General features: G+C 38.2%; 1 long non-coding RNA gene across 1 annotated transcript in view; it reads left to right on the forward strand.

Moving 5' to 3' along the window:
• The window catches only part of LOC139128814 (uncharacterized), a 34,344-nt gene extending 21,989 nt beyond the window's left edge, over nucleotides 1-12,355 (forward strand). The window contains exon 3 of the long non-coding RNA XR_011551419.1: nucleotides 12,071-12,355. This is a non-coding gene — a long non-coding RNA (uncharacterized lncRNA). The remainder of the gene's footprint in view (nucleotides 1-12,070) is intronic.
• Nucleotides 12,356-12,692: the final 337 nt, after the last annotated feature.

A 12,692-nucleotide genomic window follows, 5' to 3' on the forward strand; every position in this document is an offset into this window, starting at 1 on the left:
TTTACAGCCATGACGACCTGTCGACCGGTCGTGCCAAAGAAAATACAGAAAAACAGGAGAACAGCTGAAAGCCACAATCTCACGATCTGTTTGGGAGAAAACTGTCGGGAAAATTCGACACATTATAGTTACTACCAGGCGACCAGTTGTGGAAAGAAAGTGGAGAAAAAGTGAACAAGCTGAAAGCCATTACCTGGTGACCGGTCATGAAGAAAAATTACTGAAAAAAGTCAAAACTTGAAAATCTCGACTTCACGACCGGTGTCGGAGAAAAAAATCGTGGAAAATATTCATCAAGCTGAAAGTCACTTCTTTACAACTGGTCTTGGAAAAAAAATGTCGGCAAAACTGCGTTACTTTACAGCCACGACCATGCGACCGGTCGTGGGGAGAAATTATAAAAGGAATCGGGATCGGGAGAGACAATATGTACGATTAAAAAGGCGCGTACAAGTACAAAAGTAATTTTGGTGAATTCACCAAATATGGATTTGTCGTTTTGGGTCAATCTTGACGGATGCAGCTAGCTGGCAGGGTACGCTTACTCATTCCGGACACCCGGTACCACCACTATTTCGTGGTTCAAGATGACCCCATTGCCTTTGTCATTTTCGATTGTTCCTTGGACCTGGTAAATTTCATAGTTACCTTGAATGATAATGATTATTGGACCTGATTTGATGTCTACTCTATATCAAAGTCGAGAGAAAGCAGCCATGAGGTTTTAAGAATCTGAATGGACTGACCGAGGAGAGAAACGCTAAAAATTTTCGATCACACGTATCGAGTTTGTGATTCCATTTTTTCACTGTTGCACTGAAAATTTCCAAGCTTTAGCTCAATGATGTTATGTGCAACTGCGTGGTGAATTGGAATTACGATAATGCACTCTGATCTCTACCTTTAGAAATTCCTGGAAACCTTGCAAAAGAGAGCCTCGTTTTCACTTCCATCGAACATGGCGTGGTTGTACGACCGTCATGAAGTGTGCTCATATAAAACGTTGGTTCATTAAGGGCTTAGTATTGAAATTCATGCGTTTACAGTGTTAGATTTTTTTTTGAAAATCCCTTGTACTATTGCACTGGTAACGAACTTCACTTGCTGCTACTTGTTTATTAACGTGGCGAAATATTTCAGTATTTTTTCGATGCTACTTACTGCCGTCACGGGTATCGTAGAAAACTTCAACCTACAACACAAAGGCTCGATAATGAATTTAAGGTGCCTAAATTTTTTTCTAAAAGGAAGAAAAGACTGTACATATTTGTCATGTCGGAAATTTTCCTTAGACCAATGAAAGTTCTGCTTCAGTCCTTCTATCGATTTTTTCCCCGACCTCTTGGCATCCGTATCCTGGTTCCAGATAACGCATTTCAACATATGGATCGTTTCCTGTCATGTGACGCTTGGACGCTAGTTGTGTCGATTAAGTTAGACATGACCGAGCAAGAATAAACTTTCTGATTTCAGTTCATCAATGTTTAATTACAAATGCGATGTCATCAGAATAACAAGGATGACAAGTAATTTTTTGTTAGAAAGATGATCACTACAAAACTCTCCGGCGATACAGAAAAATCATAAATATTTTAAACTATAAACCTCTGTTTTGTTACGGAGAGTATCTCTCTCAATCGTCCTTGATGTTCCCCTTTTCACCGATGCATTTGCTTACCAGGGTAGTTTTGTGCTACAGCATCATCTTGAATTATTTTGCTAATCCCCATTTGATTATGGATCATCAAACTGCTGATGAAGTCCTCTTTGAAATGGCTTCGAATACGCAAAAACTTGTACCGTTGCCTACTTATAGATCTGAAAACTTATGTCGATGCCAACCTTTTCCGGCAACAATTTGTAGAGGCTTTTTCACTTACAGTTTTGAATCATGCATAATGCCTAATCGAAATCTCGCTCACGATTACTGGTACATCCGTGATACTTACATTTGTATGTTTATATCCGAGGGAACTCCCTAGGTCGACCCTTAGCCAATGCACCCAAACCCAAAAACTTTATGTCATGATCCGGCCATTTCTTGCGACATGCTATGCGGAGGAAGTAGACAATATGGCCGCATGCAGTCAGCCAGAAAAGTATCAATGTTGCCTGATTCTGATATTTATGTTAGTTTGTAACTCCAACCAACCGCTCTTTCTGTGCTAAAAGTAATAATAGATGCTTCAAGACATGAGTATACACCTGTATAGAGCTGATGAAATTTTGGGTGGACTCTCACCGAGTTTGGAAAAAAATATGGAGTAATACAATCAGACATATTGTAATTTTGTAGGTAGATTACAAATAAGGAATTGCCTGAAGCAAAAATACTAAATGTGCCATGATTTTCCTAGTATCTATAATGTACATAGCATGTTTCGCCAACCTTGATCGACTTCATCCAGGTATATAAACCAAATTAGAAAAGTGTCATTAAATATAAAAATAAGGAATTAGCTGAAGTAAAAAATGCTTAATAACTTTGAACTATGTTGTATCATTGCAGGCTGGTATTCAATAATTAACAACGTGAATAGTACTCGTAATTTAAAATACCGGTTTGGGTCCAGACCGGATCGACAAAACTACCCCTGATGGGCCATTGAGGGCGAATGGTTCATCAGCCAGACTGTGCCCACGGATTATATTTAAATGTGTCCTTAAAGGGAATTTTTAATGTGATTGCTCTGTGTCGCCATGTCACACAAGGAATTGTAAAACATGTGCAATTTTAATAACTGACACTATAATACAGAGCAACTTATACAAAAGACATACCACACTAAGGCTTTTGAAGACCTTTCTTGCCAAAGCAACAATGTCATTTATGGCATTGACTGTACTTTGTGATGGATGATATATGTCGGAGAGACTGGAGAAAAACTATCTAAGAGAATGTGTGGCCATAGGTCAGGTATACATAATAACTTGCCGACATGCCTATACTCTCATTTTAACGGTCCTCGACATTCCATACTAAACATGAAAGTCAGAATATTGGAAAAAATCTATCATCCTTCTTATAGTTTTTTAGCTAAGCAGGAGCTACCGCAATCAACGTGAACACTATTGGATCACTGGACTTGGTACAGCTATGCCCTATGGATGTAACGATAACATTCTAGGGGTGGATAATTTATCCAGCCCTAGAGGGAGTCGTTTAAATGTGATGGGTTTATTTAACTCTCACACTAGAAGATGACGTAGCCATAAACATGGTAATACCAGCAGTTCTCCCAAGTTCAATGATCTATTGTCTATTCTTAATCAGCAGTAAGAGTTCACAAAATAAAAACTACTTTGTTTGCTTGCTTCTTGCAGAAATTGAGATTGCAAATGTCAAGAGTTCAAACGATGAATATCAACCAAAACAGCCCTGATTATCGTTTAGTCAAAATTATTCTCGATATCCGCAATTACCGGCTGCTTAAGCCAGTAAGGACAGACCTCTTGAACAGTGACAAGCGTTTATTTTTTCATGTACCATTTGCAAACAAGGGGATTGACCAACCAAACATCAGGAATATTTTGCATGATAAGAAAGTTGTGGATAAAATACCTCCATATTTTAAATTTCAAGAACCACCTACAGTTTCCTACTCGTACACAAAAAACATTGGTAGGAAACTTCTTAACCATAACAATGTCTTGAAAAAATTCAACTTTCCATTAAACAACAGCAAAACTTGAAATTGCTTGTCATCCCCCTTTTGCTATAAACCACTTGGTCACATAATAACTGGTGACCTGACCATCATTACCAACAGTAAACTTCGGCAACTCTTTCAATATGGCCCAAAACATCGAGAGCCAGAAAATATTAATTGGAAATTTAATTTCAGAATTATCATGGATGCCGCCGAAAATTTATGCAAGATAGTGGGCTGCAGTTGAGGAAGTAGATGTGGAATGCCTCTCTGACCGGCTGAGGAAAGTCAGAGATAAATTAAAATCACTTATTTCACATTTCCGTTCTCACAGTAGAGATGTAAATACTTCCTCAGCATTGGATGACCAATCGGTCAAAGCATGCCTCGATGCTTAACACAACGAATATGTTGTAGTTCCGCAGACAAAGCTTCAAACAACATTATCTTTGTCTGTAAGAATTATTATATCCAGTGTATAATAGATCAATTAAACCTTCATTCAGATAAGAGTAACACAACCTACACTTTTTCCTCCCTCACTGATGAAGACATTTTTTCAAATCATTCATCTGTGTTCAATGAATTGGCATTCCTTTGATAAAGAAGGACAAAAAAAAAAACTGCCCATGTTGTATTGGATACCTAAATTGCATAAGAACCCTTACAAACAACGTTTTATTGCAGGATCAAGCAATTGCACTGCCAACCATCTGTCACAATTAATGACTATATTTTCAACAATCATCAAAAATGGTCTTTTTCGATATTGTGACAAAGTGTATGAAACAAGTGGGTTGAATCAAATGTGGATACTAAAAAATTCGAAGGAATTGTTGCTTGATGTGAAAGTCAAGAAAAACAAGTTCAGATCAATCCGAACATTTGACTTTCCACATTATACACCACAATGCCCCACGATAAACTTAAAACAAGGCTGTCATCTCTTGTTAAACAAGCTTCCCTGCATAAACATGGTAGTAGAAGGTACCAATACATTACCATTAAACAAAGGTCAGATTATTTCTGTAACAACATGGATGCCCAGCACAAATACACAGATGGAGAAATTATTAAAGTGCTTAATTTCTTAATCGACAACATATTTGTTAGGTTTGGCGGTATGACATTTCAACAATCTATCGGCATACCAATGTGTACAAGTTGTGCACCCCTTCTTGCAGACTTATTTCTGTATTCATATGAAGCAGAGTTCCTACAATCTCTCTACAAAGCATTGTCTAAAAAATTGCAAGGCGTTTTAAAAACACGCACAGATATATCGATGATCTGATTAGTCAAGACAATCCAGTTATCAAATTACTTACATCATATTTCTCCTGATGGGTTGAAAACCAAAGAAACTACAGAGGGTAGGAACTCTGCTTCATATCTTGATCTGTTTCTACAAGTGGGTACTACAAGGGATGATTTCGATTTTGAAATCATAAATTATCCCCTTGTCAAGTAATATTCCATCTGCACCTGCTTATGGTGTGTACGTGTCTCAACTTCTCAGGTATTATAAGGCTTGTGATTTTTACAATGATTTTCAACTGAGGCACAGCTCATTGGCATCAAAATTACTTAGACAAGGATACACAAAAAAAGACTCGTTAGGACTTTCTAAACGTTCTACGGTTGATATGACGACATTGTTGCGAAATATGACACCTCGGTCACTCAAATGATTAACGACAGCATTCCCGGCTTTGACTTATTACAGTATTTCATATCCTGTATCTTTTAATACAATATGTAGACAATTTTGGGACCAATCCTGACGGGTGTAGCATGCTAGCAGGGTACGCTTACCCATTCCGGACACCTGGTACCACCACTAACTATCAGTGGTTCAGGATGGTCCTACTTAAATTTGTAAATCACAATTGCCCCATGGACCTGGTAATATATTACCTTGAATGGAAATGATTATTGGACCAGTTTAATGTCATATAGTAAGTTTCTTTATCTTTCGCCAAGTCAGTAAATGTATATAATCCCTAGTTAGAAAAGTTCATAAAATATGCAAATTAGAATTGATTGAAGTAAACATGTTTAATGACTTTCAATAATGTTGTGCCATAGTTTCTTTAACAAACATACAAAGCTTTGTCAATTTTGATGAATTCGATTCATATATAAATTCTTATTAAGGAAAGTTCATTATATATGCAAATAAGCAATTACTTTATGTCACAACTTTATGTCTTTCATGTCGGATACATCCTTGAGTGATCAACGTTTGTAGCAAATCTCATTGAAGTCTTTGCAGCCGTTCAGATTGCATGTATTTTCTCTTAAACCAGTAATTATGCAAATGAGCATAAAATGTGCAAGCCAAACTCACAAAAAACTAATAAGTTCATGCACTTCTCAAACATAATCTTTGTATCAGATTTAATTCCGAACAGATCGGCCGCTTTTGAGACATCGGGCCGCATTCAGGCTCACAGTCGTCGTTGCGACCCAAGCTCACGTGTGTGAAAACGTGAGCTGGAAATGAACACCTTCCGTTAGCATACTACTGAAGTACTACAGTACTAAATGAATTACTAAAACAAGTAGTGTCTAGTCTCTTAATGTAACTACTTAGGTCAATAGCTCATGTGTTCACATGTGAGCTGATGTCATAGCGTTGCCCGTCTGTCTGTCCTTGAGTATGTGTTTGCTATGTGTGTGAGTATGTGTGTGTGTTTGTGTCTCTTTACACGATAACTCAAAGCCGCATGAACGGTAGACAGGTAACACATGCTAATGGCAAGACCTTATTAGATTTTGGTGTCTTTTACATTGTTGAAGTCGTGAGGGGATTTGCCGGCACAAACCATATATTTAGGCTAATCCCCTGAATGCGGAAAATTTCTGCGTTACCGAATTAATGGCTTATGACCACCACAGAGTAAAATAAACTACCGATCAAGTAAAACAAAAGATCACAATGTTTTTGAAAATGACACTACCCCGAGGTAGACAGGTACCCTATTCTATTGGCAAGAACTGATTAGATTTCGGTTATTGTGGCTTGTATTAGTGAAGCTATGAAACATAATCTTTGATATAATGGTTTCCTCTGGATTTAGTAATGACAGTGTCGACAAAAATCAAGAAAAACTGAAGAAAAGTTCATGAAACTGTTCATTTATGACAATCTCTAACATTATGATGATAATGTGAGTGTCATGTCAATCATCTGCTCATTTGAATATACCATTAACTTTGTAATTGGTGATATTACTCTGAAATTATGGCACTATTTCAGTGAAACGTGCTACATATATTAATCTGGCAATACTTTATTGTCGCGTCAAGTTAATAATAGCGCATTGCGTAATGAATAAGCTCGAAAATTTGCAATGTAACTCCGAGATCACTGCCCAAAATTTGATGAAATCTGCTGCAGACGTATATCTCATTAATATATTAGGTATTGTATCAACTGCAAAAAAAGTAAATAAATAAATACAAAATAAATAAATAAATAAATAAATAAATAAATAAATAAATAAATAAAATAAATAAAAAAAATAATTAGTTCCTTCATTAGCTTAGATTACACTCGTGTGCTAGAAGTTGATATACAATTCAATTTTTTTCTAATATTCGCTCAAAGGAAGCAATACCCACTGGGCAAAATGCTTGATATACAACAATATATAGTTACATATACTGATTCTGTACATGTGTCAAATAAGTTCAGAATGCATGTACGTATACTAGTACCAGATATGAACATAATGTGCTCAAGTGGTTAACAACAGGTTCATTAGTATAAGTATGCTTCACAGAATGTTGGATATCCAGTAAACAGACCAGAAAATTTTAAGCATTTACGAAACAAAACAACTTGACCAACTAATCTGACCCCTGAATGGAAGGAATGACTTTGAGTTGGACAATTTACAAACTTAGTTATCAATCATTGAAATTGACTGCTGATGACTCGATATGTATTGACATTTATCAGGCACTACTAGACGCATGAAGTAATAATGTATGACATGAAGTTGTGTAAAACTATTATACCTTTCACCTGTCTCATATTAAAGTGCAAGGAGATGTTACGCAACATTTGCAGACCTCAGGATAATCACTAACCGACACACAAAAACAAATAAGGCCATTGTATATTCTGACAGCAGTTCAATTGAGCACACGACGCAGAGTGGAAGACAGACTTCTGATAATACTAGACGTGTATACGGTGTACTGCCAGAATAACTATCTCTGACGAGGATTTATTGTTACAGTATTAATTTTTTCAATATTCCTGTCAATAAACCAAACTCATACATCCACACCATGTGAGGCGTGTAATGAGAACAAACAGATATATTTTATATCATTATATGTAGCAGGTTTAATCAATTTTCTCACAGTACTCTCAGAATTACATCACTAATTACAAAACTTTATTTAATATGTAAATGAGATAATTATTTACTTGACACGCCCAAGCTTCTCAGTACAATTAAATACTTATAAGATCAATATCTGTAGCAAGTTTCATCGATGTAATGCTGTAATTTTGGAGTAATGTCACTAATTAGAAATTTCATCAAATATGCAAATGAACACTTAATTAACACTGTGCGACTGCTTCCTTTCTACTAAGGTTTGCACGACCTCGCTCAGCCGTCGGTTCGCGCGAACATCTGTTTTTTATCAATAACCAGACGATCTGTTCTCGAGAACGATCAATGAAATATTGGGCAAAGTGAGAAAATGCCTCAATGTGTAGCAACCTGGGGTGTTCGTTATTTACATATGAAAGAAAAATGCATTTCATGAATTTATTATCTGAATAGAATCATGAAATACATATGAAAAATGAAGTGCGAGTGAATGTTATTTGTCATCGGCGGTGTTTACTGTTTCTCTACCTGGGAAACGTGCATCCGTTCGTGTGACCTCAAAGTGTTTACACTGTACGCAAATATTAGAAATTTTAGACGGCACATCTGTTGCCGCTGACGTCAAACATTGGTTCGTAAAGCTCATCTCTTTCTCTCGCTTGTATATTACAGGCAGTGAGAAACCACGATGCAACAAGAAATAGAGCGTAGACAGGAATACTACGAAACGAGTATTGCCGGTGGTACCATGAACAGACCATACACAGACCTACGAACTGGTAATTTTGATCTTTTACCGGAGTTCATTGGTCTAGAGCCGGGGCTTATCAACCCGTGCCAGACGATGCTCAGAGTCGAATGGTTTTTGCAAATATTCGACGAGGATCTGATAAGATTCATTACCCGATGCACTAATCGTTACGCTAGACAGAGGAGAAGGGCAAATGCGAGTGAATGGCAAAGATCGGCCTGGACAGCGACGACTGTTGTCGAAATGAGAGCATTCATTGGAGTGATGGTGCTATTCGGAATTTGCTGGCAGCCTGAAATCCAGCTGTATTGGTCGGACCATGTTTGCTTCGGTCATAATTTCGTCAAGAGAACTTTTTCCTGTGATCGCTTCAAGCTACTGATGCGATATTCATACTACAGCACACAGCCGTACTGTGCTCGTAACACAGCCATGTATACAGCCCAAAAAATAAGTGAGAAACAGGATAGAATGTTGAAAGTACGAAATGTCATTGATCGAGTGAATGCAAACAGCAGAATGTACAGGAGCCCGATGTGCGAGCTGGCGATCGACGAAGGAGTCATCCCCATCTACAATCCAGCAAAACCACACAAATATGGAATGAGAGTTTACACTCTCAGTGAGTCCGCCACGGGTTACGTTTTCAACGACAAAGTCCATCAACCTGTCGCTGATAACTGTTATCACCCGCTTTATCGCGATGCTGCAGACAATCCCCGAGTTTTCAGGGGAATCAGACCTGGGCAAGTTGTTTCCCGGCTGATTCGACCTTACTATGAGTTAAGACATCATGTCATTATGGACTCATATTACACTTCTGCCCCGTTGTTTGACCATCTCTACGTGCATAATATTGCTGCCACGGGAACCTGCACCTTAGGTTAACCCGATGAAATAAAAAATGCCGCAAACTATGATCCACAAGTCGTACCGCCTGATGCTGATGACGAAGAGCGATGGCCACCCCGGATGGTCACGTGGTAGTTTCTCGGTATTTCAAGACGGCGCAATGACAGTATGTGCCTGGAAAGACATAAAAATGGTGAAATTTATGAGCATGGCAGTCTCTGCATGAAGACCGAATCGAGCACAAGTGAGGCGCTGATGTAAAGATAAAAGAACCGGTGCTTTTGAACGAATTGAAGTAATATGCCCGAACGTTGCTGTAATGTACAATCAGTACTTCAGAGGTGTTGACTTGACTGATCAACAGCTGGCTTACTACACGCCAGGTCGATCATCGCCACGGTGGCACAGAGCTGTGGTTTTACCACGAGCTGAACAAGGCACTCATGAACGCTTTCCACAACATGGCATCAGTTCATGGATACGGTCAAAGTGGATCGAGATACAGACGTCAGCTCATGTTTCGCGCCCAAGTAGCAAAACAGCTGATCGTTAATTTCTCATCTCGGCAACGTCCCCCAAGAGGAACTAGTCTGAAGGCACCACGTCTCATTCCTACCAATGTGGAAAGAGTTGGTCATCGAATGGGTCGCAATCCGGACAGAAGACGTAGTAGCGTGATGTGTCGACGTGCAGTACGGATAGTAGGCCATGGAACTCGTCTTAATCGTGTTCATGAGACAATCAACTGTTGCCTCACTTGCCAGTTTCCACTGTGTCACCCACGTACAGACAAGCGTGCTGGCGAGAGCACAGTGAGTGAATGTCTTTGGCAGAGGACCGCATATCTTGACTATGCATAGACTGAACATTTGTCGGTTTTACAACCCTTTATTACACAGTTGACATGGAAATAAAAAAAAAACCATTCACTCGCAAACTATCAGTGAGTACGATGTGCTTTTGTGTATGGTTGTGTAAAGTGAATGATTGAGTCTAACACGTTTGTGTTTGATTGCATCGATGATTGCATCGGAAGATTGCTAGACAAGGTCTCAGCCAGAGCAGTTCCTGTTTTGGCAGAGAGCGAGTCAGTGTGCGATGAAAAATGCATCTGAGTAGCTAACAGTCGATTTCCCCGGTCTGTCATCTCTCAAATGCGTAATAAAATATTTTTTATTATGCAAATAGTATTCGACATTTACATACGGCTCCCTAGGCTGTACGAACCTCGAATACATCAACACAGTAAAGATCACATGTCAGCTCAGGGTAGTTCAGACCATAACTGCTCAAACTGACAGCTGCCGACCGACAAACATGGAAAAGTGAGATCGGCCTTGTGGGAACCCGTCGCCTCAGTGTTAAATGCACACAACTTCGTAACTTAACAAAATATGAAATTGAGCTATTTGTTAAATTGACACTGTCGAAAGCTTGTCATCACAATTAGATACTTATCAGATCAATATCTGTACCAGATTTCACTAACTTGGGTGCCGTAATTTCAGAGTTATATACCTAATTATAAAGTTCATTCAATATGCAAATGAACTCTTAATCAACTCGACACTACTAATTGCTTTACACCACTGTTAGATATCAGTCAGATCAGTATCTGCAGCAGAATTCATCAAATTTGGTGCAGTTATATCGGAGTTATATACCTAATTATAAAAATTCATAAAATATGCAAATGAGCTGTTTCTTAACGTGACACTAACCGATGCCTCCTAGTATAAATAGATATTTATATATCACATCAATATTTGTTGAACATATCATCAAGTTAGTGCAGTAATTTCAGAGTTATGTCACTAATAACAACAGTTCATTAAATATGCAAATGAGCAGATATCTGCATGACACTCACAGTATCAACATAATGTTCTAAGATTGTCATCCGTAAATAGTTTCATGAAATTTTTGTGCAGCATTGATTGATATATGTCTACACTCATTACTGTCACCTTGAATGATATTGCATGACTTCATTGATATGCAAGCCACACTAACCAAAATCTAATCAGTTCTTGCAAGTAGCATATGACACCCCTGTACCAAATCTGACTTGAATATGTTCAGGCGTACTGAGTTATCGTGTAAACAGACAGACACAGAGACACACAGACACACAGACACACTCACACACACACACACACACACACACACACACGGACAGACAGACAGACATCGCTATGACATTAGCCCACGTTTGAACACGTGAGCTAAAATGCAAAGTACAGTGTACACTTAGTGTGCAAAGATCTGCATTATGCATACTCTTGGTCTGCAAAGATATACGCAACGCATATCAACATAATTGTATTGGAATGTTCCATATACAAAGATATACGCTACGTATGCAATTAGTATTGTATTCAATATACGTATTACTAAATATAAGTAAATATACTGAACGTATACCAAGCATTTACATTATCGTTGTTTGCATGTTTTGGAAGGTACTAGAACAGGATGGGAACAATGCTGCTGGTGGCATCTTACTTCTTGTTACAAGTGGAAAAGAGACGCTGGAACCATATATAGATGACGTTGTCGACGACCTCGTCGCTAAAAAAGTTATTGTTGATACCTTGGCTTTCAGCGAAGAAGCAGATGATGGACTGGCATTGCTGTCTGAAAAAACAGGCGGCAATTCCTACTGGTATTCACAAAGCTCCTTCTCAGTGGCATTACATGACAGCTTCACTGATACCATCACCAGTCGCATCGGTATAAACGCAAAAGTCCAGGCAAGTATACATGAATCATAATTCACAAACTTAGGAAAAACAACTCATCTGGTTCCTTATACATCTAAAGATAGCTTTCTGATTTCTGCAGGAACAGCAAAAATAATAGAGTGTATTCATTAAGATATGTACAATACATACATACGTTCATATATACATCACACGTATACACGTACACACATAATTTCGCACAGACATGCATAAACACACACAACCACACATACATACACCACACATACATACATACATAGATACATACATACATACATAGATACATACATACATAGATAGATACATACATAGATACATAGATACATAGATACATACATAC

This window comes from Ptychodera flava, unplaced genomic scaffold (assembly GCF_041260155.1).
Source record: "Ptychodera flava strain L36383 unplaced genomic scaffold, AS_Pfla_20210202 Scaffold_71__1_contigs__length_606264_pilon, whole genome shotgun sequence".
Classification (NCBI taxonomy): Eukaryota; Metazoa; Hemichordata; class Enteropneusta; family Ptychoderidae; genus Ptychodera; species Ptychodera flava.